Source organism: Apodemus sylvaticus, chromosome 2 (genome assembly GCF_947179515.1).
Source record: "Apodemus sylvaticus chromosome 2, mApoSyl1.1, whole genome shotgun sequence".
Lineage (NCBI taxonomy): Eukaryota > Metazoa > Chordata > Mammalia > Rodentia > Muridae > Apodemus > Apodemus sylvaticus.
Window position 1 is genome coordinate 26,027,384 of NC_067473.1, and position 27,149 is coordinate 26,054,532.

The 27,149-nt window shown below is 43.2% G+C and overlaps 2 pseudogenes; one reads left to right on the forward strand and one right to left on the reverse strand.

The window, feature by feature from the left end:
* Positions 1-2,310: 2,310 nt before the first annotated feature.
* Positions 2,311-7,413, forward strand: LOC127677794 (disks large homolog 5-like; annotated as a pseudogene).
* Positions 7,414-25,959: 18,546 nt separating this feature from the next.
* LOC127677326 (guanine nucleotide-binding protein subunit alpha-12-like) lies at positions 25,960-27,149 on the reverse strand (annotated as a pseudogene).

Sequence of the window (27,149 nt, forward strand, 5' to 3'; positions counted from 1 at the left end):
CATGTTTAGACAAGTTCTGTGGCCTCAAAAAGAGCTCCTTAGAAGTAGAACAGAAAAGGTGTTTGTTACCTGAAAGGAGGGGCCTGAGCAGTGTTGCTCAGCCTTCTCAGTGACAATTGCACCTCACTCTGTCCCTGCAGGGGATCCCAAAGTGTCCTTCCAGCTTCCCTATGAACCATTCTAGGCACACAAAGGCCAGGAACCAGTGCTGGTGTCCCACTCCTCACTTATGCTCCATTTTCAACAATGTACATGTAGAAGCAAATATAGCATGGCCACTTGACATTGATACTCTTCACATCTTACTGAGGGCAGCAATTGCTTGACTACACCCAAATCTATAAACTATGTGGGCACTAGGGAAGTATATCAAGATAAAGCTAGGAGAGAGGTACATGAACTCTGCCCTGGATTGAATGCAGAAATGTGGGGGTGGGAGACACATGTATGGTTAAATATCCCACTGAGTTCACATTGTGTCTGCTTGATTTACTCTCAGGGCAAGGAAGGGTAGTATCTCTGATGGTGTCTGTCAAGTCCCTCGAAAAGTTCACTGGGTTTTAGCCTCAGCACATGATATGTGGTAATGTGGGAGTGGCACTCAGGAAAGCTAGAGATTGTAACTGGCGCAGTATCATGCTAGAGCAGTGGATAATAAATACTCAGTTGTCCAATTGGTGATACCCACTCTCATTATTTCTTTTTTTTTTAATATTTTTATTTTCTATATTCTTTGTTTACATTCCAAATGATTTCTCCTTTCCCAGATCCCCCCCTCCCCATATGTCCCATAAACCTTCTTCATTTCTTAATGTGAACCCAGGGAAAGAGAGAACAAAATCCTTACAAAAGAAAACATTTCCCCTTCTCCATCTTCCCACCTAGAAACACTTGCAGAGAGAAAATGGTAAGTTCATTATAATAGACAAAGATTGGTAGGTGAGGCCTTGAATGGAGGGTGTGTTTCAGTGTTTTTCTCTGAAACCGAGTCTTAAAAATTCCATTTCATCCTCTACCTGGCCTCCCAGGCTAATCTTCACCTCAGATAATCCTGCTTCCACTTTACTGTTGTTAGTCTTACAAGTGGGGCTCCTAGGAATGGTAGGACAGGACTAGTCACTGACAGAGACCTGGGTTTTCTAATGCTGAGGTGTGTACCCACCAGTGTAGCTACAGACATTTTGTTCTATGTCAGCTCCCTAGTTCGATTACTGCTATAATGTGCCTGCCAAATCACTGACACAGAAAAGTAACTTTTCTCAGAGGAAGGTCATGTTGACACATACTCTTATGTTCTTTTTGACATTTGTTCAACTTATCATGTTCAACAAAATTTACATAGGACCCATCAAATTAATGGTCAATATACACTCTTATATCTAAAATGACCTGATCAGAAATGAGCACTGGACACTTCCTACAACTTCATAAGCAACATGTACTTTGGGTTTTCTGTTTGTTTGTTTGTTTGTGTTTTTTGCTTTAGAAGTTGATGAATATAGATGTTTGTAGCCATGGCTCAGCTCCCAAAATCTGATATGTGGTCCTGTTCAATCAGTATTATGAACTACATTCATCAATCCATCCCTATTTATTTGAGAAAGGTGTTTTTCTGGTTTGTGGGGCCGATCATGAACCCAAGCACAAGATGTTAGGACCTTGCTCTGTGCACTAACATACATCTATTATATTTTCATACACCTTTACCAATTTTGACTATTTTATTTTGTTCTGACATAATCTCATTTTATAGATTATAGAGGGCTATTACCAATCCTCCCTTGGTGACACTGGTGCAGAGAAGAGACTCTGCCTTAGGGCCTTTCCATTGGTGGCTCCAATATTTTACTTTCCTCTGTCAACTGATCTCTAGACTCTTGCCAGAACCATGAGGACTGCAACACTCTCTCTCTCTCTCTCTCTCTCTCTCTCTCTCTCTCTCTCTCTCTCTCTCTCTCTCTCTCTCTCTCTCTCTCTGTTAAGACATCTTGGGGCAGCTTTAAAAAAGCTAAGCACAAGATGTCATGAGTGTAGCCCCGAACACACTTCCACATATTAACCTGCCCTGCAGGCTCTGCCTGGATGTAATTTCATGCACCTGTACCAAAAACAGGAGAACTTTTGACTGCACTTTAGAACTGGAGTTATTTCTCAGTACATTTTAAAGGTTCAAATTGCTGATTGAGGAAAATTTGAGAAAGGATGAGACATTTCTGAGAAGGGTTTGAAAAGGAAACCCTCAGTTAGAAACACAGGGATTACTGAAATGATGGCAATTAAGCCTAAGTAAACCATGGCCTTGGACGGAAGATGGGCTCAGTGGCTATAAGCCAGGAGAGTCTTCAGGAAAGAGTACTTAAGCTTCATGTTCAGTACAGTGAGAACATTAGCACGGAGCCAAGGGCTGTTATAACCCATGACATCAGCAGTCCCTTCTTGAACATTCTATAATCTTCCGGAGAATTCTTGGCATGAGCTGTGATGTCACCAGTGTTGTAGCAACAGCAGAGCATTGAGGTTTCTTAGTCAGTGTCTAGAGGATACACTGATAGACATGTTTGCCCGACTCAGAAAACTATTTCAGAGAACCAATGTGGATAGGAGAGAGACTAGAGAGAGGAGAAAGGGAGCTGGCCTTTCATCTGAGAGTAATGAAGGACAAAGGAGGTGGTCTTGGAGAATGTGGAGTAAGTACTGGGAAGTGGATAGTGAGCTTCCTGGCAGGGTGGCCCGAGCTGCCCTTTCTAGCAAATTCCAATTCTTCACTTTCACTGAGTATTGTGGTTGTTACTTGGGGACAGAATAAGAGCATCAGGAGTCACAGAGGATCTAACCTACACCAATTTAGGGAAGGGCATCACTCACTGCCTTCACTACCATGCTTCTAGCTTCAGCTTCTCTGATGATAGTACCAGGGAGAGATTTGTGCCACTGCTGATAACCTCTTGTTCTCAGAACTACTCTGACTTCCTCTCCCTCAAAGTTCCCACCTTAGCTTTCCCACTGGTTGTGGGTAGCAGGAATAATTGTACTGTAACCAAAGACCTGTCAGAGTTGATAAACCCAGCAGAGATTCCATCCTGTAGCTACTTCTAGAGTGCTTGTTGTTTCAATAGAGGAAATAAATCAGTGTGTTCTCCCCCTGCAGGATGTTTTAAGGCCATTTCCTGGGCCTAGAGTAACAGAATAGGAGATCTGAACATCATACAGCACTCAAGTACTTGTGAATAGTGAATTTAGAGTGTGACTTGTGAAACCAGAGGACTAAGGACTCTGAAGCCAAGTTGTACTCTGTGCATTTGGTAATAAGCCAGGAGAAGCCACCTCTGTGGTCATCATAAGAATACATAGGGAGACAGAGGACACACATGGCTGCTTACATCTCCTAGTCTCTATAGAGTGAGGGGATAACTGAGGTCCACTGAGGATGCATCTAAAGCCTGGATGAAACTCTGTGTGGTGTCACTGGGTTCTAGGCCTGTGGTCTACTTTATAGGCCTCAGAGTAGACTGTCTATACTCTATGCATTCCAAAAATGTAAGTTCACTTGTGTTCTTTTACCTACAGGGGCTGGCAGGCAGACATCATCCCCTGCAACTGTCCTAAGCAAGAAGCAGGCCGAGGAGGAAGAGGAGAGGCTGACAAGACAGCTGCAGCTTGTTACCCAAGAGAGAAATGAGCTGAGAGATCGCTTGATCTATGTCACAGAGGGAGCCATGAACAAGAGGTATGCATTGCTCCAAATGCTGTGGTGTTCATCTGGAGTCAATGCCACACTTGTCTTTTTAAGGTGGTTGATTATAGGAAGGTGTATCTTCATGATATCCCTGGGTCAAACCTCATGTCCCTAAATACTTCTTAGAGGAGAGACAGAACCTGAAGCTTGGTCAGGAGTAAGATGGGAAATGGACTCTTCTGCTTCCTCCAGGTCAAAAGTGGGACTTGCAGTCCGAGTGAAGAATTCAGGGATAGAGGCAATGGACAGTGAGTTCCCAGAGTGCTTTTGGAAAGCCCTTGAAAGGAGGTGCTTTTGTGAGGTTCTAGGACCTGAGAGTTTGTGGTGAGTGTTTGTACTGGACTGGCAGGTGACTGAGTGCTGGAAACTGCTAGATGCAGATGGAGGGGCGTGGTCCCACATTGTTCATCTCAGCGCTTGACTAGACGCCTGAGGCTCTGCCTGTTCCTCTTTCTCTGAGTGACTTATACTCCGAGACTGTAATGTTGCATGCATTTCTTCTGCATCTCATGTTCTCTCTGCTTCTGTCTCTGATTCACTCTCTCTCTCTTTCTGTTACTCTGTCTCTTTTGTCCCTTACATGTGTGTACACAAGTGTGTATATCTGTTTCTGTGTGTATGCATGTGTGTGTGCACATGATTGTGGTGTCTCTTGTGAATTAATTTTTTGCATGTTTATATTTCTCTCTACTATTTTAAATTCAGGGATCTGTGACATCCAGGGTACTTTGAGACAGTAATGTTGCATATACGCCTGCTGATTCTCATTCTGTTCTCTCTGGTTCTGTCTCTGTCTTTATTTCTTATTCTCTTGCTCTGTGTCCTTTTCTCCTAATTTGTGAGTGCCTGTCTATGAGTCTATTTGCTTCCACGTGTGCATACAAGTGCTTTTGTTTCATATGTTTATATTTACCTCCACACTTTGGAATCTTGTGGTCTGTGTATTGGACTGAGGATTTACATGCAGTTTCAAGATGATGTGAGTCCTGATGTCTGGGAGCCCCCACATTAAATAGCACTGTTCCTTGCCTTCATGGGGACATTTATGTAAACAGTTGCACCTCTTGGGCAGATTATAAAGCATTGGTTATGTCTGGTCTCATCTCAAGAATTATGTGTAATTTCTGCCTCTGAATCCAGGAATTATAATCCCTGTTGTCAAAACAGGGAAAATATAATCACAGGTGTCTAGTTGGCAATGACCTGTGGCCTATACTCTTGAGGGCACAACGGGCCAGATTGCCCCTCCAGATCTAATGAGTAAACACAGGGAGCCAGGGCACCCTCCATCTGGATATATAGCTTATGCTGTCCTTGGGAAAAGATAAAAAGTTTCCAAAGATGAAAAAGATCCCAGCATGTAGAATCCAGGAATTGACCTTCCTGTGCTGGGAGTACAAGACCCAGTCTATGTTCATGTGTTCTTAGAAAGGAGGAGTGGCCCCTGGTTATGGAAAGCAGTAGCAGAATGAGGCAATACAAGAACAGGGAAGTGGGGAGGGGTGGATGAGGGAGTAGGGTTAGGGAAGAGGGCTTATGGGATTTTTGGAGAGTGGTAAGCCAGACAAGGGGAAAACATTTGAAATGTAAATAAAAAAATATATCGAATAAAAAAAAAGAAACACATTTTCAGCCAGGCCATGGTAGCACACACCTGTATTCCCAGCATTTGGGAGACAGTGGCAGATGGATTTCTGAGTTTGAGGCCAGCCTTGTCTACAGAGTGAGTTGCAGGACAGCCAGGGCTACACAGAGAAACCATGTCTCAAAAATACAAATATATATATATATATATAATACTTAGATGTGTATGTGTTCTAAAAATGTGTTTTAAAAAAGGCACATGTTCATAGAGTTCTATCTTCCTGGGGACAGGCCATACTACACACCAAATCCGTTATATGAAAAATTAAAGTTAAAGGAGAAGGAGATTATGACATTTCTACACACCTTAGAGAAGGAGAACATTGAGGCCAAACAGACCTTCCAGGATCTCAAGAAGGAGATTAACTTCTACCGGTAAGTACTGTTCATGGAGGTCACCAGGTGTGGAATGGCCATTTCTGCCTTCCTTTGTTCCTGGACTGCAGAGTCTGCAGGTCTGATTCTATCCCTTCTGCCTTTTAGCCATCACTGTGCCTTGGGACTTCTCCTGTCAGTTTCAAAATTTGTAAGAGACTGTTACTCATCCTAACAGTGTACAGGCATCAGCAGGAGCCTCTCATTAGAAGAGTGATTCAGATCATGAGAGGGTTATGGTACAGTTCTAGGTCTGTGGGACTCAGGCATGGTTTTACAGAGCTAAATGTGATCTAACAAAAGGATACAATGCCTTCCTCTTGATTCTACTGATTGCATTGAGGGTATCTGCAACCTACTAATTGATGTTGCTGAAATGCTTTGGGCTGTCATGGATAGTTTCAGATACCTTGTTCTTTGGAGAGACATGCAACCTTATTGGTGTTTGGGCTGCAGCAATCATTTATTTCTTCCCCCAAGTTGCTATTTGCTGTTTGTGGACCTCTCAAGAATGTATTGAGATGTATTGCATTAGGTATTCCTGGGAACCTAGGTCCTGGTGGGGTTAATGGGACCTTGATGTAGGAATGGGAGGAGGAGCCTGCAGGATCTTACCATGAAGATTGTGTCTCTAGCAACCTGCACAGCCGGCTCCTGATGCAGAAGAACATTATGAATAAGAGATTGGTTACACTGAAGCAGGAGAACAAGGAAGTACATGCTGATTGGACCATCATTCAGCAATACCTGATTGACTTGAACCTGAATGTTAAAGATGAACAGGACAAGACCAGCATCCTCCAGGGCCAACAACATCAGGTAGGTACAAGCAGCTCAGCTTGTACTGACTGATAACATTTTGCTACTGCATCCATCTTTGCTTTCACACAGCACCATTCTAATGCACAGTCCCAAGCAGCCACCCACCTCATGGAATGTAGTTGGTCATTGCTAGGGCTATGCACATTCTGGGTTGTGAACCTCTTGAGATAAGCTGAAATATGTCAAGTATACCTTTCGACTCCTCTTTATTCTGAAGACCAGTAAGGGTGATAGATCAATGTCATGCAGCATTCCTACACCTGCTCATGATAGGTGAGCTGCTTTGCAGAGCTTTGAGTAAGTTCTGGGTCCTCTGATAGAGGGCATGCAAGGGTCATATGACTTCCAAAGTGGTTAGCAATTTGCAGGGTTAAAATTCAAACACTAATAAGAAATATGTTATTCTCCTTTTCTTTGATCTTTGTGGCATGTGGCATTTTCCTTTCCTCCTGTAACCCAGTGAAGTCTCTTCCAATTGCCCATTTCTTGGTGTGCCCTGATAAAAATGAGTAGCAGCTTGTCAGCCCTACTGTTAATGTAGGTTAATGTTGCTGGATATTTTGCTGTGCCTGCAGTTGTAACAGCAATGGTGTCAGTTAAAAGATCAATGATAACATTCCTGTTGAGAGGGTGGGAGGCAGCAGCCTGACAGCTGACATTTAGATTCCCAACAAGCCTCTGTCTTAATTGATGCCTTCCTCTTCTAGGATGCAGAGAGTGTAGCAAGAGCCCAGGAAGAGGGCCTCCTGCAGAATGACTTGCCACTTCAGGAAGCTCCTGATGATCTCCATCCTCAACAGCCAGAAAATTCCTTGGATGAGTCTTCTACCACATAATTGAACTCCTCAGGTTGAATAGGCACTAACTACCTAGCCAGTGAGCCAATCAATTCAGGAATTTATTCCCTTTCCTGTGCAAACATTACCCCTTGGGGAGAACTGAGGTGACTGCCCTGCCACCACATGTCCAAGAGAAGAAATAGACTGTAAGTCCCTGTTGCTGAAAGTGTAGTGAGAGAACTCTGCTTCATATAATTTACTGTTAGAGTTTTGGTTGCTGTTTGGTTTTCTGCTGTTTTGTTACTTGTTATGTTATTGGATATTATATATTATTGTTATTGCTTTTTTTCTTATGCTTTTCACTGTTTATAGTAATTATCTTTAAAAGCCTGTTTTTGAAATGTATTTCTGATGAATAAAAATTTATTTGTAACTCCTCACTTTTGAGACCATATTACTTATTCAGGTTTTCTGTCCTATCCTGTACACATAGACCTCACAACCACAGATGGATCTCGGTAAGCCCCAGGAAGCCTGGCTACAGAGTGATTTCAAAGCCCACTAGGGTATACAAGACAATGGTCTTTTGTATGAATAATGTGGCTTCTCCCATGGATACACACTTTAGGATGTAATCACTGACACACTCTCTCCATGCTGTCATGTATTCTCCTACTCCTAAAATATAGAACTCTAATAGAATGGAGACTGCAGCTCCTATCTATTTAATATAGCCCATGAATTTCTACCTAGAACAATCAGACAACAAAATGACATCAAGGGCATACAAAAGGTAAGGAACAATGTCAAAGTATTGCTATTTACACATGATATGATAGTATACTTAAGTGATTCCTAAAGATGTACAAAAGAACTATACCTGATAAGCACCTACAGGGAAAGTCTCTTGATTCATAATGAACTTAAAAAAGTCAGTAGCTGTTTTTATTGAAAGGATAAAGAAGCTGAAAAAAATTAGGAAAGCCACAACATACAGTACCCAGAATTAAAAAACTGTATCTTGGTATAAGTTTATGCAAGCAATGAATGACCTATAAGGAGTGCTTGAAATTCTAGCTAGAGCAATAAGACAACACAAGGAGGACAAAAGGATACAAATTGGAAATGAAGAAGTCAAAATATCACTCTTTACAGTTGATATGATATTTTACTAAAGGGACCCCAAAATTTCTACCAGAGAGATCCTGCAACTTCAGCAAAGTGGCTGGATGTAAAATAATTCTACCAAATCATCAGCCATTCCTCTACTCAAAGTATAAATTGGCTGAGTAAGATATTAGGGAAATTATACCTTTCACAATAGTCACAAATAATATATCTTGTTATGACTCTAAACCTCTAAGGAAGCAAGTGAAAAATCTGTTTGGCAAGAACTTCAAATCCCTGAAAGAAATCAAAGAACTAAAAGATGGAAAAATGTCCCAAGCTTGAGGATCAGCATGATTGACAGAGTAAAATGACATCTCACAATCTTGCAATCTACAGGTTTAATGCAAACCCCATCAAAATTCCAAATCAATTCTTCAGAGTTAGAAAGAGAATTTCTCAGATTCATTTGGAATAACAAACACACACACACACACACAAATACACACACACACATACACACACACACACACACACACACACACACACACACACACACACAAGATAATGAAAACTATTCTCAACAATAAAAGAACTTCTGGTGGAATCACTATCCCTGGCCTCAAACTATGCTATAGAGCAATATTGACAAAAACTGCATGGCATTGGAACAGGCACAGGCCAGTAGTTCAATGGAATAAAATTGATGATCCAGAATTGAACCCACACACCTATGGTCACTTGATCTTTGACAAAGAAGCTAAAACCATCCAGTGGAATAAAGACAGCATTTCCATGAAATAGTGCTGGTTCAAGTGGAGCTAAGAATGTAGCAGAATGCCAATTGCTCCATTTTTCCCCTCACCCCCTCCCCTGAGCCCCACCCCCCTCATCGAAATATTTTATTAGACATAAATTACTTGGTCAAGAGTTTGAATCATTAACTGCTCAGACCAGTCCAACATGCTGCTGAGAGCAGCTATGAATACAGGGCAAACACAAAACTGAAAAATCTTAACTTACTTTATGAGATTTTGTTCTCCAGGGTGATGTTAGCAGTCAACAACGTCAAAAGATTGCACCAAGAATCCTCTGCCTCCTCGATGTACAGAGACTTGAAGGGATAGGGAGGAGCCTGGAAGCAGCAGGGAGCTACACTAGGGTCTGGGAGCAGTGGATGATGGTGCCTTCCTGACCTTCTGGCACTAGGCAGGTCCCTAGGGCAATGGGACTGGGGACAGGGGAGGGTAAAGAGGACCAGACCTGTGTCTTCCTCCAAAGAGGCCTGCTGTTGCCTCCTACTCCATGGAGATTACCACGCTATGAAGTCCTGGGATCCAGCGGCTCTCCCTGTCAGAAGCTGTGATCTTGGCAGGGACACAGGAGGCTGGGCATAAGTCATGCCCAGGCAGCTTCCACAGAGCTCCAGGACTCGCCCAATCACAGCTCAGGAACCAACCAATCACTTCTGCATGCAGAACGTCCTGGTTGGCTGTTTGCTTGCCACTTTTCCTGGTTGAATTCATGCTACTTAGCATGGGAGCATAGCTGGCTTTCCTTAAGTAGGTTTCCATGAGTAAAAATGGAAATACTACTATTCCAATGAGTAGCACCTTTACTCATTGGAATCCAAGATTCTGTCCTACTGCTGTCCAACAAGGCCATCCTCTGCTACATACACTGCTGAAGCCATGTGTACTCTTGGGTTGTTGGTTTAGTCCCTGAGAACTCTGGGGGCACTGGTTGATTCATACTGATGTTCCTCCTATGGAGCTGCAAACCCCTTCAGCTCCTTGGGTCCTTTCCATTGGGGACCCTATGAGAACCACTACTTTAGAGACAAAAGAACTCAGTGGCTACTCAGTCCACAGAGTTGGAAGTCTCAGCACTGAAGACACAGGACACAAGGCTCTCCTCCCTCTCTCACCCCACTCCCCACAAGAGTCTCTGATCTTTTATATTGAGATCATGTTGGAAGGCTGCCGAACCTTGAGTATAATATTTGGGGAGCATGGCAAAAGTAATGACAGATGCACTCAGGAAGAACTGAAGGTTGGCAGGCACACATTGGGCTTTCCTTGACCCGCTCTACATATGGGCTGCCTATTAGATGAGGCCACCCAATCTGAGGATGGACATTCAGCAAATCTCTGGAAACATTCTCACAAACACAATCAGAAATATATTTTTCAGGTCATTCTAGATCCCATTAAGTTGGTAATGGAGACCACCCATCACATACTTTCCCCTTTGACACCCAACCACTTCCTATGTTCCATTTAATTTCCAAATAAAAACAATAAAAGTGCTTGGAATGTAGCATAACCTGCTTGCCTGGCAGGTATGAAGCCCTGGTTTGAGTCCCAACCCCACATAAGTTGGACATGATGGTACACAGATGTAGTGCTTAAAGTTGGGATGTTCACTAAGCAGTTCAGAAGTTCAAAGCTATCCTGAGCTACATATTTACTGATCCTTTCTTATATAAAAACAAACTGGGTATCTATCAGAACCTGTCCTAAAACAAACAAAAAGACAACGGTATTGTAATTTTACCTAACATGATATAAATATCCCCATACAACCTAAACACATTACTTATTCTCCAAGAAAAAATAGTGAAGTCCCTTTTGGAATGTTTACAGTTTAAATATGCTAATATAGATTAAAAACTTAAGTACTCATATGAACTCAATGCTATGTTATATAATAAAAGGAAAGGAAGGAAAACATGGATGTTATATACAAGAAGACACACATAGACACACATAGACATCTATCCTATGTATACATGTACAAATGTATCCTTAACAAAATGGGACAAAATCACTCATGGCATTTATACTCCTCATTTCTGTAAATGGTCATATGGCCACAGCTGGTATTATCTGCCTATGGCTTTGTTTTTTGTTTTCTTGTTTTTTTCTTATCTTGTGAATGTGAGTGTAGGCACATATGTGCCATTACACATATGTGGTAGAAAGAAGACACAATGATGGGACACAACCTCTGTCTCATCTTCTACCTTCTTTGAGACAGGCTATCTTGTCACCTGCTGCTCTGTGTGCCAGGCTGGCTGATCCATAAGTTTTCAGGGACTCTCCTGTCTCTGCCAGCTTCCTATCTGTAGGAGCGCTGGGACTGTAGAAGACCACAAGCACATTCAAGCCTTTGTGGATTCTGAGATCTGAGGTTCAAGTCATCATGCTTACATGCAATTCTCCTTCTTCCCACCCATCTTTAAGCATTTGCACCAAGTCCTGCTGTTTTAGAATGGTCAACCCATTGAGGCCTTTCTGCACATCTACACATTTCCTTCAAGTATGTTTTAGGTGTTACTTAAACAAAGATGGCTTTCCTGTAATGGCCTCTAATTTCTGTGAGTATCTGAATTTAATCTGCAAATGATCAACACCTGAACAGGAACTAAGAATAATGATAGAGTGAAGTGCTGGACCTGAGATGATTGAGGTAATTCTACATCTAACAGACAATACCATGTCTCAAACATAGGAGAAAACCTGGCCTGTTTAGGTGATTGAAGCTATGGGGGCTAGTAAAATCTTTCAGGCCAATGCACAGAGGGAGAAGACAGGAGGAAGACATGAGCCACAGATTTGAAGAAAATTACCAACATGAGAAATCAGGACAGGCAGACCCCTTTACTAGTTCTAACCTGATAATATTTGTTTAATGTGTATTTGTTTAATGTGCATTAAACAGGTATGTATATCTGGAAGCTTGGGAGCTACTAATATTTAGAGGGTCGTCCAGTCCACAGCTGTTCACAGGCAGGCATTTTGGGGGATGACCACACCCACTTTTGAATTTCTTCTAGCCTATTTGGAATGCTGTTGTATTCAAGATTCCACCATCTGTCTGATGTAGGGTAGGTGAAGATCCTTTCCCAATTTGTTGGTTGCCATTTTGTCCACTTGACAGTGTCCTTTGCCTTACAAATCTTTGTAATTTTATGAGATCCCATTTGTCGATTCTTGATCTTAGAGCATATGCTATTGGTATTCTATTCAATAACATTTCCCCAGGCCGGGCAGTGGTGGCACATGCCTGTAATCCCCGCACTCTGGGAGGCAGAGGCAGGCAGATTTCTGAATTCGAGGCCAGCCTGGTCTACAGAGTGAGCTCCAGGACAGCCATGGCTATACAGAGAAACCCTGTCTCAAATAAACCAAATCCAAAAAAAGAAGAAAAAAGAAGAACATTTCCCCTGTGCCCATGTCCTCAAGGGTCTTCCACAGTTTCTTTTCTATTAGTTTCAGTGTGTCTGGTTTTATGTGGAGGTCCTTGATCCACTTGGAGTTGAACTGAGGACAAGGAGATAAGAATGGATCAATTCGTATTCTTCTGCAAGCTGACCTCCAGTTGAGGCAGCACCATTTGTTGAAAAGGCTATCTTTTTTCCACTGGATAGTTTCAGCTCCTTTGTCAAAGATCAAGTGACCACAGGTGTGTAGGTTCACTTCTGGGTCTTCAATCCTATTCCATTGATCTACCTGCCTGTCACTGTACCAGTACCATGCAGTTTTTCACACTATTGCTCTGTAGTACTGCTTGAGGTCTGGGATACTGATTCCCCCAGAAGTTCTTTTACTGTTGAGAATAGTTTTAGCTATCCTGGGTTTTTTGTTATTCCAGATAAACTTGAGAATTGCTCTTTCTAACTCTATGAAGAACTGAGTTGGGATTTTCATGGGCATTGCACTGAATCTGTAGATTGCTTTTGGTATGATGCCATTTTTACTATATTAATCCTGCCAATGCACGAGCATGGAAGATTTTTCCATTTTCTGAGGTCTTCTTCAATTTCCTTCTTCAGAGACCTGAAGTTCTTCTCATACAGATCTTTCACTTGTTTGGTTAGTCACACCAAGAAATTTTATATTGTTTGTGGTTATTGTGAAGGGTGTCATTTCCCTAATTTCTTTCTCAGGCTGCTTATTTTTTGCGCATAGGAGGGCTAATGATTTGCTTGAGTTGATTTTATAACTCCAGAGAGCCAAATAACCCTATTAAAAATGGGGTACAGAGCTAAACAAAGAATTTTCACCTAAAGAATTTCGAATGGCTGAGAAGCACCTGAAAAAATGTTCAACATCATCAGTCATTAGGGAAATGCAAATCAAAGCAACCCTGAGATTTCACCTTACACCTGTCAGAATGGCTAAGATTAAAAATGCAGGAGACAGTAGGTGTTGGTGAGGATGTGGAGAAAGAGGAACACTCCTCCACTGCTGGTCCTATTAACAGTGTCTTTTACCTTACAGAAACTTTGTAATTTTATTAGGACACATTTGTCAATTCTTGATCGTAGAGCATAAACTATTGATGTTCTGTTCAGGAAATTTTTCCCCTGTGCCCATGTGCTCAGGGCTCTTCCTCAGTTTCTTTTTTATTAGTTCCAGTGTGTCTGGCTTCATGTGGAGGTCCTTAATCCACTTGGACTTGATTTTTTGTACAAGGAGATAAAAATGGATCAGTTTGCATTCTTCTGCATGTTAGCCAGCAGTTGAACCAGAAACATTTGGTTCAATAAAAAGGCTATCTTTTTTCCACTAGATGGTTTTAGCGCCTTTGTCAAACATCAAGTGACCATAGGAGTGTGACTTCATTTCCAGGTCTTCAATTCTATTCCATTCATCTACCTGCCTGTCACTGTACAAAGCTCAAGTCCTAGTGATCCAAGCATCTCAACATTAAACCACATACACTGCATCTAATAGAAGAGAAAGTGCGGAAGAACCTTGAACACATAGGCAAAAGGAAAACCATCCTGGAGAGAATACCAGTGCCTTATGCTTTAAGATCAAATACAAACAAATGGCACCTCACAAAATTGCAAAACTCTGTAAGTCAAAGGACACTGTCAATAAGACAAAACAGCAACCTACAGATTGAGTAATTTTGTTTACCAATCCTATATCTGATAGAGGGCACATATCTAAAATATACAGAGAACTCAACAAGTTAGACTCCAGAGAACCAAATAACCCTATGAAAAAAGAAGAGTACTGAGTTAAACAGAGAAATCTCAGAGAATGCCTGAGAAGTACTTAAAGAAATGTTCAACATCCTTGGTTAACAGGGAAATACAAAACAACTTTGAGAATCCACCCCACAGGTGACAGCAGATGATAGCCAGGCTGTGGGTAAAAAGGAACAATCCTCCATTTTTGGTTGGACTACAAGCGAGTAAAACAACGTTAGAAATCAATCTGGCAGTACCTAACAATAGTAGAAATAGTTTTACCTGAAGAACTAGCTATACCACACTACTGGGCATATACCAAAAAATATTCCAACACATAACAAGGACACATTTTCTACTATGTTCATAGCAGCCTTATTTATCATAGCCAGAAGCTAAAAAGAACTCAGATGTCCCTCTACAGAAGAGTAGATTCAGAAAATATGGTTACAGAATGGAGTACTACTAAGCAATTAAAAAAAACAATGCCTTTATACAATATGCAGGCAAATGAATAGAACTAGAAAATATCATCCTGAGGGAACCCAGACACAAAGTAACACACATGTTATGTGTTTACTGATAAGTGGATATTTGCTCTAAACTTCACAATGCCCATGATACAACCCACAGACACTATGGAGCTTAGAAGGAATGGAGACCAGGCCATGGCTGTTTCAGTCCTACATTGTGGTCAGAACACAATGACTGTGGGAGGTGGGGGATGAGGAGACCTGGGAGGGAGAGAGTAGGGGGAGGATATAAGGGGGCAGTCTCAGGTACTGGTGAGCATAAGAGGGAGGTACAGAGGGTCTGGAAATAGAACAAAAATGTATAGCAGGGAGGGTGAGGAACTGGGGATAGACACCTGTGGGACACAGACAACAGGTAAACACGAGGCTCCCAGGACCCAAAGGGGATACCTTTAGCTGAAATGCACAGAGAAGGGAGAGATAGAACCTGTAGAGACCACCTCCAGTGGATAGGAACACCTCCCCACACTCCCACAATCCCCAGGGACCACCCTCCTTCAAGGGATGGTCCCACCAACTCATTTCAAAATTTGTAACCCAGAAATGTTCCTGAGCAAAAGAGCAGGGACTGCTAATAGTCCAGAGACAGGAGGAAGGGCCATCCAGGGACTGCCCTACCTGGGGATCCATCATGTCTGCAAACACCAAACCAGACACTGTTGCTGTGGTAAAGAGGTGCTTGCTGACAGGATCCTCTTGTGAAGGTTCTTACAGAAGGTTGGCTAGCAGCTGACCACTGGAGCCAACCATTAGACTGAGCTCAGGGAATCTGGTGGGGAGCTGAGAGAAAAGCTGGAGCAGCAGAGGGGAATGGAAACACTGTTGGAAGAACAACATCTGCAGCCAGGACCACCTCGTGATCCCAATGACTAGACTACAAACTGAGAAGTGTTCAGGGAGGGATCTTTACCTCTAGATACATTGTAGCAGAGGGTGGCCTTGCCTGATAGCAACGGAGGAGAGGCACTTAGTACTGTGGAAGTTTGATGCCTTAGGGTATGATGCGGAAGCAGTAGGTCAGGAGAGGGTGGGTGAGTGGGGGAGCGCCCTCATACAGGCAAAGGGCAGTGGGAAAGGGCAGATGTTGTTTGAGGGGTTGTTGGAGGTGTAAGCAGGAAGTGTTATATTATTTGAGATGTAATCAAATGGAATAATTAATAAATACATTTAAAAAATACACATATGCCAGTCATTTAATTTTAACAGTGAAGACTCGGGAGCCAGATGCTGGGGTGAAAACCTGCCTGGTCAGAGTGACAGGGAAAGCCCTCACCTGACCCTCCTACTCCACTCTGTCCTCAATATCTTTCAACTTAAAGACCTTCCTTTGGTTTACTTATATTCATTCTCTTTCAAGGGTTACTTGCTCTGCCTATTGACCTGGAGTTGACTTTCTTTTGCTTTGCAATACAGGTGTGTGCTAGTGTTGAGCCACAGGACAAGAAAGTAAAATAAACCAAAAGCTCTTGGGTTAAAGGTCTGTGCTAGGGCTGGGCTAAACTGTAAAATGTTTTCTTTGTTTGTTTTCAGTAAATAACACAATCTTAGAGTTTGCAATCAAAACAAATATCCTGCAACATAAGTTGGCAATGTTACCTTCATTATAGAAATCCAGCTCTCTGTCAATTGTTCTGGTTGTTCCCAGGCATGTCTGAGTGCATCATCATGGGAACAAAATGGTCCCAAGGAAAATCAGAACTTGGCTCTCGAAGGTGTTGCACAAGGCCAATAGGCACCTAAAAAGCACCAAGGACACCCTGATCCTTATCACAATGGATAAATCACCCAACCTACTGTCACACAATGTATTGTAAGATGTCACCATTCCTGACCTTGGCTCAGTGTCCTAAGTGCTGCTAAATGGAAAGGTTCATGTCTAGGGGTAAGTCAACAAACCAAACAAACACTGAATTCAGTTAAAGAGAAATGGTTTATTGAATGCATTCCTCAAGACTGACCAATCAGGGCAACAGATCAATTATATGCACTACCTATTTCTCAGGGCCAGCTCTGTGTTAAAACCACAAGAGCTCATGCACAAGGGCTGGAAATGCTGCCCTATGTGGACCCTGACTCAAGCTATTTTAGACATAATAGTAATACTGACCTTGAATTTGATGGGTCTATGGGATGTACATAGATGTGGAAATTAATAAGATTAAGAAACCTCACAACATACAGAACATTCCATAGTACGTGGTCAGCATGACCCTGCTCTGAATCAAGATTTTATTTTATTTTGTTTTACATCCATGACTGGTAGGCATATTACAGCAACATTATGAAATAGATGGCTGTGATGTGACAAGTTTGCTACAGACTTGCAAGGGGGAACGGTTTATCAAGAAGAATTGTACCATTAGGAAAGATATCTGCATGACCTTCCCATGTTTAGATAAGTTCTGTGGCCTCAACCTGAGCTCCTTGAAAGAACAGAGACTGTGTTTGTTACCTGAAAGGAGGGGCCTGAGCAGTGTTGCTCAGCCTTCGCAGTCCCCATTCCACCTCACTCTGTCCCTGCAGGGGGTCCCCAAGTGTCCTTCCACATTTCCTGTGAACCGGGTCTAAGCACACAAATTCCAGGACACAGTGCTGGTGACCCCCTCATCACTTATGCTCCATTTTCTGTGACTGTACATGTGTAGGCAAATGCAGTGTGCTCACTTGTTATTGATGCTCTTCACATCTTACTGAGGGCAGCAACTGCTGGACTACACCCAATTCTCTAAAAGACGTGGGCTCTGGGGAAATGTATTAAGATAAATCTGGGATAGAGGTGCATGAACTCTGCCCTGGACTGAACTAAAGAACGTGAGGTGGGAGAAAGATGTATATTTAAATAGTCCACTAAGTTCACATTGTGTCTGCTTGATTCAATCTCAGGACAAAGAAGTGGAGTATCTCTGATGGTTTCTGTCTAGCCCCTTGAAAGGTTCCCTGGGCTTTAGCCTCAGCACTTGATACTTCATAATGGGGCACCAGCACTCAGGGGAGCTACAGATTGTCATTGGCACAGTATCATGCTAGCAGCAGTGGATAATACTCAGTAGTTCAGAAGTTAATACCCACTTTCAGTTGTTATTAATGTGGTCCCAGGGAAAGAGAGATCAAAATCTTTAGAAAAGAAAGATTATCTCCACTTCTCCATCCTCCCAGAATGAAAGACTCCTAAGGAGAGAATGGTAAGTTCTTTATAATAGACAAGGATTCGTAGCCGAGGCCTTGGATGTATGGTATTTTTCAGTTTTGTTTCCTGTAACAGGCTCCCAAATATTCCATGTGGTCCTCTACCTGGCTTGCCAGGTTAACCTTCAGCTCAGATATTCCTGCTTCCACTTTCTAATGTGTAGGTTTACAAGTGGGGCTCCTAGGACTCTTAGGTCAGCCCTAGTCACTGAGAGAGACCTGGGTTTTCTAATGCTGAGGCCTGTACTCACCAGTATAGCTACAGCCATTTTGTTCCATGTCTGCCCCCTATTTGAGATTGTTGCTGTGATATGCAATAATTGGCACAGAAAAAGTAACTTGACTAAGAGTAAGGTCATGGTGATCCCATCCTGTTGTGCTCTGTATGATGTTTGTTAACTTTATAATGTTCTAAAAACCTTTACATGGGACCCATCAAATTAAGAGGACCTGAGTTCAGTTCCCAGCATCCACATGGTTGGTTCACAAGAAAGTCCAGCTCTGAGGAGCCTGATGCCCTCTTCTGAACTCCATGTACAACTGAACACATGTGGCAAATGGTCACAAAGACACACATACACACACAAAAAAAAACACACAAACACACACACACACACACACACACACTAAAAGCAATCCACCCCAGAAGCATGAAGCAACATGAATATCAAACTCAACAGTAGCACAATGCTAAGTATCTTGTTTGCTAAAGAACAAATAGGAAGCAGCAAAACGATTGAGATATAGTTTCTGACAAGAGAATGCAAAATAATTTTTAAAATAGGCATGGATTTACCATGACACCCATGATGATGACATCTCCAAGCAGAAAATGTCCCTGTGGATGCCAAGGGCTCACTGGCCAGCCAGTCTAGCTAAAATGGCAGGCAATAGCTCCAAAGAGAGACCCTGTGTCTAAATGGAAAGTGGGTGTTATAGAGGGAGCCCAACATGGACTCTGTCTTTGCATGTGCGTGTGCACATGCATACGAGACAGAAACAAAGAGACAGAGACTAAGTAAATTATTTCCTGAAACAATCAATACAAGGGAAGTTGGTAGCAGATAAACAAGATCTGAAGGCATTGGTAGTCACTGTAAATACAGGGGCAAAAATGTCAGCACAGTAAGAAGCAATGAATGAATGTTAGAGAGGAAAAGTCTATGCTGCCTGTGTCAGAAAAATGATGACAGGAATAAAGGAAGCTTATGAGAAGAATTAATATTTAAACTTGCCTTGTTAGATGGAAATTTACATTCACACTAATATAAAAGAGAAAATAGTATGTTAATCCAGTGACCACAGAACTGTGACAAAAACCCACTTCAAAAGGAAGTTTTAATAAATTCCAAAGCGATTTATCACTCAGATCACATTCTTTCATCAAGATGAAACAAAGGAGAAAGGATAGTGTCTAAGCACTAGCATCTGCTTGACAGTCTCTCATTGGCTCTCCTTGGCAACCTCTGATTGGTTCGTAAAGCAGGAAGAATGGACTCTCCCTCTTCCAGGGATGCTTAACTGTTTCCAGAGCCTGGGAATCAGAGCAGAGGTTCAGCAAGGATTCAAAAAGTGGCAGTGACACAATTGGCCACTAGATGGCAATAGTACTTCTTATTTATCTTCATTTACCAGAGAGCTTCAATGGTTCCATTAATCCCTATGCAACATAAAGACTAGGTTTTCTTTTCTTTTCTTTCTTTTCTTTCTTTTTTTTATTTTTAGGACGTTTATTATCACATTATTTAATTTTTTGCAGTTATAGATGAGGTCAAATACCTCCTGCTTTTCCAACATTGCAACATAAAAGACAATAGTCAAGGTAACAGTGAAATTAAAATTAAAAAATACATATACAAAAATCTAAGGTCTGGGAGGAAACCTGACTACAATCTACATGCAGAAACGTGCAAATGACCCCAGCCTTGTCTTCGGATTGCACCACTTCACAGACAACAGAGTGCGGTGTCCTGGCACAGAGGACTCAGCCAGGCTCAGCTCCAGGGGTGGTGGCCTCTGCCCATTCACATGGGTTCTGCTCTGCTGAGGTTCACATCTTGCTACTCACATGCTGCCGGCTTTCAGAGACTGGTACATATGTGCAGGCTATCAGAGGACAGCGCTCTCCCTGGCAACCCCACACTCACCTCGGTCACTGTGGCCCAGCAGTGGCTGGGAACAGATTGTCTGTTTCAAGTCTCAGCACTGAGATACAGGGGGCACTTGGCGAGGGCTGCTCACTGTGTGTGGACCTGAAACCCCCAAGGATCCCTGAAAGGTTGCTGGTCCCTGGTACTAACCTGGCCACACCCCTCAGCTTGTGAAGACTTGGTGAAGCAGGCAGATGGCTGTTCTCTCCTCACAGGAAAGAGCCAGAAGCTCAGCAAGCACTGATATAAACCGTTGAGCACAGAGGGGAAGCAAGTGAGCGAGAGACTGACCACTACTTCCTAGTCAGAGCACTGCAATAAAGAGGGCTCTAAGAAGTGGTCCCATTCTGTCTCCTAGCTTGTCATCTGCTCTAAGAATCCAGTGTGTCTGGTGGCTGAAATGAGATGCAATAGGGATCAAGTGTCAGGAGCAGTTCAGTTGCAGACAGGGCCCTTATATGTGTTAGGGAGCTAAAGAACACTCTGGAAAAGTTATAATTCACACCCGAGCTCCCAGAAAGTAATTAATGTACAGAGGGGCAGGCATGGAATGCAATATATTAAAAAAAAACAGTGGGATGACTGCCAGGAGGTTGGGGGACCAGACAAGGAGGCTCAGGGACCAGACAAGGCTGCCCTCTTTCTCCTTATCTTTTCAATATTGTACTTGAGGTACTAGTTCAGGCAGTTCAACAACATAAGGAGGTCAAAGGGATACAAATTGGAAAGGAAGAAGTCAAACTATCATTATTTGCAGATGACATGATAGTCTACCTAAGTGACCCAAAAAACTCCACTAGAGAACTCCTACAGCTGATAAACAACTTCAGCAAAGTGGCAGGTTATAAAATCAACTCAAGCAAATCAGTGGCCTTCCTATACTCAAAGGATAAGGAGGCTGAGAAAGAAATTGGAGAAATGACCCCCTTCACAATAGCCACAAACAGTATAAAGTATCTTGGGGTGACTCTTACCAAACATGTGAAAGATCTGTATGACAAGAACTTCAAGACTCTGAAGAAGGAAATGGAAGAAGACCTCAGAAAATGGGAAAACCTCCCATGCTCATGGATCGGTAGAATCAATATAGTTAAAATGGCCATTTTGCCAAAAGCAATATACAGATTCAATGCAATACCCATCAAAATCCAAACTCAATTCTTCACAGAGTTAGAAAGAGCAATTATCAAATTCATCTGGAACAACAAAAAACCCAGGATAGCTAAAACTATTCTCAGCAACAAAAGAAAATCTGGGGGAATCAGTATCCCTGACCTCAAGCAATACTACAGAGCAATAGTGTTAAAAACTGCATGGTATTGGTACAGTGACAGGCAGGAGGATCAATGGAACAGGATTGAAGATCCAGAAATGAACCCACACACCTATGGCCACTTGATCCTCGACAAAGAGGCTGAAAACATCCAATGGGAAAAAGATAGCCTTTTTAACAAATGGTGCTGGTTCAACTGGAGGTCAGCATGCAGAAGAATGCGAATTGATTCATCCTTGTCTCCTTGCACTAAGCTCAAATCCAAATGGATCAAGGACCTCCACATAAAGCCAGACACTCTGAAGCTAATAGAAAAGAAACTGGGGAAGACCCTTGAGGACATCGGTACAGGGAGAAAGTTTCTGAACAGAACACCAATAGCGTATGCTCTAAGAGCAAGAATTGACAAATGGGACCTCATAAGGTTACAAAGTTTCTGTAAGGCAAAGGACACCATCAAGAGGACAGATCGGCAAACAACAAATTGGGAAAAGATCTTCACCAATCCTACATCAGATAGAGGGCTAATATACAATATATATAAAGAACTCAAGAAGTTAGACTCCAGAAAACCCGAACAACCCTATTAAAAAATGGGGTACAGAGTTAAAGAATTCTCACCTGAAGAACTTCGGATGGCGGAGAAGCATCTTAAAAAATGCTCAACTTCATTAGTCATTAGGGAAATGCAAATCAAAACAACCCTAAGATTTCATCTTACACCAGTCAGAATGGCTAAGATTAAAAATTCAGGAGACAGCAGGTGTTGGAGAGGGTGTGGAGAAAGAGGAACACTCCTCCACTGCTGGTGGGGTTGCAAATTGGTACAACCACTCTGGAAAGCAGTCTAGCGGTTCCTCCGAAAACGGGGCACCTCACTTCCAGAAGATCCTGCTATACCACTCCTGGGCATATACCCAGAGGATTCGCCACCATGTAATAAGGATACATGCTCTACTATGTTCATAGCAGCCCTGTTTATAATTGCCAGATGCTGGAAAGAACCCAGGTATCCCTCAACAGAAGAGTGGATGCAAAAAATGTGGTATATCTACACAATGGAGTACTATTCAGCCATTAGAAACAATGAATTCATGAAATTCTTAGGCAAATGGATGGAGCTAGAGAACATCATACTAAGTGAGGTAACCCAGACTCAAAAGGGGAATCATGGTATGCACTCACTAATAAGTGATTATTAACCTAGAAAACTGGAATACCCAAAACATAATCCACACATCAAATGAGATACAAGAAGAAAGGAGGAGTGGTCCCTGGTTCTGGAAAGACTCAGTGAAACAGTATTCGGCAAAACCAGAACGGGGAACTGGGAAGGGATGGGAGGGAGGACAGGGGAAGAGAAGGGGGCTTAAAGGACTTTCGGGGAGTGGGGGGGGGGCTAGAAAAGGGGAAATCATTTGAAATGTAAATAAATTATATCGAATAAAAAAAAATTAAAAAAAAATGGGAAAACCTCCCATGCTCATGGATCGGTAGAATCAATATAGTTAAAATGGCCATTTTGCCAAAAGCAATATACAGATTCAATGCAATACCCATCAAAATCCAAACTCAATTCTTCACAGAGTTAGAAAGAGCAATTATCAAATTCATCTGGAATAACAAAAAACCCAGGATAGCTAAAACTATTCTCAGCAACAAAAGAAAGTCTGGGGGAATCAGTATCCCTGACCTCAAGCAATACTACAGAGCAATAGGGTTAAAAACTGCATGGTATTGGTACAGTGACAGGCAGGAGGATCAATGGAACAGGATTGAAGATCCAGAAATGAACCCACACACCTATGGCCACTTGATCCTCGACAAAGAGGCTGAAAACATCCAATGGAAAAAAGATAGCCTTTTCAACAAATGGTGCTGGTTCAACTGGAGGTCAGCATGCAGAAGAATGCGAATTGATCCATCCTTGTCTCCTTGTACTAAGCTTAAATCCAAATGGATCAAGGACCTCCACATAAAGCCAGACACTCTGAAGTTAATAGAAAAGACACTGGGGAAGACCCTTGAGGACATCGGTACAGGGAGAAAGTTTCTGAACAGAACACCAATAGCATATGCTCTAAGAGCAAGAATTGACAAATGGGACCTCATAAAATTACAAAGTTTCTGTAAGGCAAAGGACACCATCAAGAGGACAAATCGGCAACCAACAAATTGGGAAAAAATCTTCACCAACCCTACATCAGATAGATCAAGAAGTTAGACTCCAGAAAACCAAACAACCCTATTAAAAATGGGGTACAGAGTTAAACAAAGAATTCTCACCTGAAGAACATTGGATGGCAGAGAAGCATCTTTAAAAATGCTCAACTTCATTGGTCATTAGGGAAATGCAAATCAAAACAACCCTAAGATTTCACCTTACACCAGTCAGAATGGCTAAGATTAAAAATTCCGAAGATAGCAGGTGTTGGAGAGGGTGCGGAGAAAGAGGAACACTCCTCCACTGCTGGTGGGGCTGCAAATTGGTACAACCACTCTGGAAATCAGTCTGGCGGTTCCTCCAAAAACTGGGCACCTCACTTCCAGAAGATCCTGCTATACCACTCCTGGGCATATACCCAGAGGATTCCCCACCATGTAATAAGGATACATGCTCTACTATGTTCATAGCAGCCCTATTTATAATTGCCAGATGCTGGAAAGAACCCAGGTATCCCTCAACAGAAGAGTGGATGCAAAAAATGTGGTATAACTACCAATGGAGTACTATTCAGCCATTAGAAACAATGAATTCATGAAATTCTTAGGCAAATGGATGGACCTAGAGAACATCATACTAAGTGAGGTAACCCAGACTCAAAAGATGAATCATGGTATGCACTCACTAATAAGTGGATATTAACCTAGTAACCTGGATTACCCAAAACATAATCTACACATCAAATGAGGTACAAGAAGAAAGGAAGAGTGGCCCCTTGTTCTGGAAAGAGTCAATGAAGCAGTATTCAGCAAAACCAGAACGGGGAAGTGGGAAGGGGTGGGTGGGAGGACAGGGGGAGAGAAGGAGGCTTATGGGACTTTTTGGGAGTGGGAGGGCTAGGAAAGGGGAAATCATTTGAAATGTAAATAAGAAATATACCGAATTTTAAAAAAAAAGATGTACACTGGTAAAAGATGGAGCAGAATTTTAAAAAAAATGTACAGAGGGGCAGGCCTGGAATGCAATATATTTAAAAAAACAGTGGGATGACTGCCAGGAGGCTGGACAGGACAGGCCAAGTCTTAGGAGGTAACGCTGAGGTCCCCAGCCTTCTGCACCCTCATGGGCCAGGACAAGGAGGATGCCAACTGGCTTTGTGTGCACAGCAACAGAATGCAGCCTGCCAGACTTCTCTGAGAGCAGAGCATGCTGTGTGAAGGCAATGGTGAGGATGGTGTGCAGAGCCCAGGGCTGCTCCTGAACGGCCAGAGGCTGGGGCCCACCAGGAAGCCAAGACTGAAGATGCTCTAGGCCTACAGAGCATCTCTGGCCACTGTCACAGCCCAGGACAGGGGACACTACAGGCCACCATCAAGTAAGAAAACCTACAAGGCACTTGGTTATGCATCTTTGCCATGGGCTGTGGAGGGACAGGCGAAGGAGTAGAGAGCACCACTATGTGTGCACAGGCTGGCCAGAGCTGCCACCTTCCCACACTGTGACCTGCTGGGCATGGAGCCATGGAAAGTGGCTGCCAGGGCACTAAGCAGGGACACAGCTCCCACCTGTTCTCTACAGTAGGGAGAGTGAACCCCTGACCCGGCCTCTTTGCTCATCCTGAAATGCCTGAGAGCAGAGCCTTGGAAGGCAATGGCACAATCGTAAAGGCGGTGTGTTCACTTTGGGAGGTGGCACTGAGGCCTGAGCTTGGCCACTCTGAGCTTAGCTGCATCGCTTGCCCCTCTACAGCCTAATGTGAGGCCAAGCTTCCAAGTTCGTGTGTCTCAGTGAGAACCTGCATGTCAGAGGGAAGAATCGTCTGCAAGATCAGCTGGGGTTGTGTTTCATTAATGGGAGCACCGGTGTGTGTCTATGCAAACCTGAACCTTGGTTAAGTTGTGTCAGCAAGGAAGAGTTTCTGAAGGGAGGGAGGAAGCTGTGTTCCAAGGTTTTACAAATCAATACCAGAGCTATGGAGTGGATTCAGCGGTTTTGTAGTCCCTGACTCAGTAGCTCACACTGACTCACCCAAGTCCTTCTGCCAGGAGCTCGCTGTTGTGGCTGCTAGTCCAGTATTCTAGGGTCAGGTATTGGATGGCATACATTTGAGACAAACACTGCAGGTCCATGCAGGAGGCAGACACATCAGAGACACGTGGCCACAGGCCAAGGAAGCCATGAGAGGACGGCAGAGGGACTGTCTCTCACTGCAACATGATGTCTTTCAGGTTCTCCTGCAGGATCATGTCCTTCACAGCATGAAACAGGACAGGATGTTCTTGGTGTCTATGGCAGTGGTGAAGTGGTGGAACAGGGGTTGCTCAGATCCTGTGCTTCCTGTCAAAACACTGCACTAGGTAGTGCTGGACATCCTACAGCCATGCTGGGTCACCCTTGAAATCATGGAAGAGCTTCTAAATGCTCACTAACTTCACCTTCTCCACCAGGAGGTCCATCGTGTTGAGGAGGAGGATGATAGAAACATTGAAGAAGAGCTCGTTGTTGATGATGGTCTAGAAGATGTTCACGGACTCCACCAGCCAGCTGGTGTGCCTCACCTCCATGAGGACCTGTTTGTACTCACTGGAGGACTCCATGAACAGGATGGATGTGATCCCAGGGAAGCACTGGAACCACTTCTGGAGCTGCAACCTCTGGCCTCCCACATCCACCATCTTAAATGAGATTTTCTTTATAATAAAATCATGTTCCACGATTCCATTGGTGGCCTTTCTAGCCAACTGGATGTCTTGTTTACTGGGGAAGTAGTTCAGTTGGCCAATCTGGTCTAAGTTATCCAGGAAGTACTTCACTGATTCACCCAGCTGTAACTCGCTTCTGCGGCTGAAGGCTTCCCTGATCCCCGAGTCTCTCCAGAGTGCACGCAGCACTGGCACATGAAGCTGGAAGGTGGCAGGTTCCACAGGCAGGCCTGCCTTGTTCTCAAGGCCATCAGAAAAACCCCTGCTTCTCCTTCTCGGAGTGCTGCCAGGGAATGCTGAGCTTGTCCCGAGGGTCTACAAGCATCCTTGGGTCTTGTCATCAAGTTTCCAGCCAGTGCATACCTCCTTGTTCATTCTGGCATGAGGGTCTCAAGTCTCAGGACCACAGCTAGAATCTTCTGAGAGGAAACCTCAGTTGGGGAAAAGCAGAGATCAAAGTAATCTTAAAGATGTTATTGAAGATGGATGGTGTAGAGGAACTCCAGCAGCGCCTTCTGGTTGAACTCCAGGCCCTGGATGATGTGCATCTGCTTGAGGAAGGTGGACTTGCTGCTCTAGCCTGCGCCCAGCAGCAGGATCTTGACCAGCCGCCACAGCTCAGCATTGATGTCTCAGTTGTGCCACCAGGCCTGGTGCTTGAGTCATGCACTGTGCCTGCCCTGTGCTCTCAG